Below are 1313 nucleotides of genomic sequence, written 5' to 3'. Positions count from 1 at the left end.
TCATATTCCTCTCAAATTATAAAGGTGAAAGATTTCCAAAAGGATTAACAAAGAATCCCGTGAATTGACGATTTCTCATTATCCGATGCCTATGACAACTGTGGAACTGAGCTCTCCTTCAACCTTCTTTTCTTAGCTGGGTCATACCATCAGATCACACAGGGATTTTCTTTTTTTTTAAAGATTTATTTATTTGAGGCTCGCCCTCTGACCCGCTGCCGAACGCCAGTGCATTCTGCGCCCCCCAACCATGCCTGCAGGTGTGTCCTGGGCCACCTACCTGAAAATGTTCGCTGCCAGCCTCCTGACCATGTGCGCCGGGGCCCAAGCGGTGCACAGGTACTACCAGCCGGACCTGACAATACCTGAAATTCCACCAAAGCCTGGAGAACTCAAAACGGAGCTTTTGGGACTGAAAAAGAGACAACATGAACCTCAAATTTCTCAACAATAGAAACCTCAAAATAATTAACTCAGCCAAGAACTCCGTGAACAATATTATAAGTATTAAATATATATCTTTAAAGTTTATTGAGTCAAACTGGTTGTCTTTAAATCTAATGCAATGCTAACTGCAAGAGGTGCCCAGGTGTTAACTGATGCATTGAGATTTAATTATGGATTGACCACTGTTTCTTGAAAACTGCCAAAGTTTATATTATTAGCTTTTTGCATGTATTTGAATAGATACTTAGTCTTGGATATCATGTGAGAAAGAATATTTACAGTGTTTCCTGCCCTTAAATTCTGGTTTATTTCTTGAATAAGCTTGACTATCATGACAAATGGGAATTATAAATTAACTATAATAAAAGTGTCATTGACAAAAAAAATTATTTGAGAGAGAGAGAGAGATTGAGCATGAGCAGGAAGGGCAGAGGGAGAGGGAGAGAATCTCAAGCGTGGACCCCAACACGGGGCTCGATCCCACAACCTTGAGATCACAACTTAGCTGAAATCAAGAGTCGGGGGCTTAACTGACTGATCAACCCAGGCGCCCCAGGGATTTTTTCATATGAACTGTTGTTGGCATGCAATCCCTTTTGCTGGTATATGCCTACTACATTTCAAAAAAGGAGACTCATCTGGGGCTCCTGGCTGGCTCAGTCGGGGGAGCATGTGACTCTTGATCTCGGGGTTATGAGTTCGAGCCCCGTGTTGGATGTAGAGGTTACCTTAAAAATAAAATCTTAAAAAAAAAAAAAAAGAGAGAGACTCACCCGTCTAAAAGAAAGATGGGCTGACTATTCCATTGGCCTCAGAGGAAGATGGCACCTAGGTGGATGTTGCTTCTCAATTATGCGTGCCGGGAA

The 1313-nt window shown here is 42.1% G+C and overlaps 1 pseudogene; it reads left to right on the top strand.

The window, feature by feature from the left end:
- The first annotated feature begins 250 nt into the window (after window positions 1-250).
- On the top strand, window positions 251-454 carry LOC114224632 (ubiquinol-cytochrome c reductase complex assembly factor 6 pseudogene; annotated as a pseudogene).
- The last annotated feature ends 859 nt before the right edge of the window (window positions 455-1313 follow it).

This window comes from Eumetopias jubatus, unplaced genomic scaffold (genome assembly GCF_037043125.1).
Source record: "Eumetopias jubatus isolate StellerSeaLion01/CBP00866 unplaced genomic scaffold, mEumJub1_p1.0 scaffold_5, whole genome shotgun sequence".
Taxonomy (NCBI): domain Eukaryota; kingdom Metazoa; phylum Chordata; class Mammalia; order Carnivora; family Otariidae; genus Eumetopias; species Eumetopias jubatus.
This window is presented reverse-complemented; position numbering and strand designations above follow the sequence as displayed.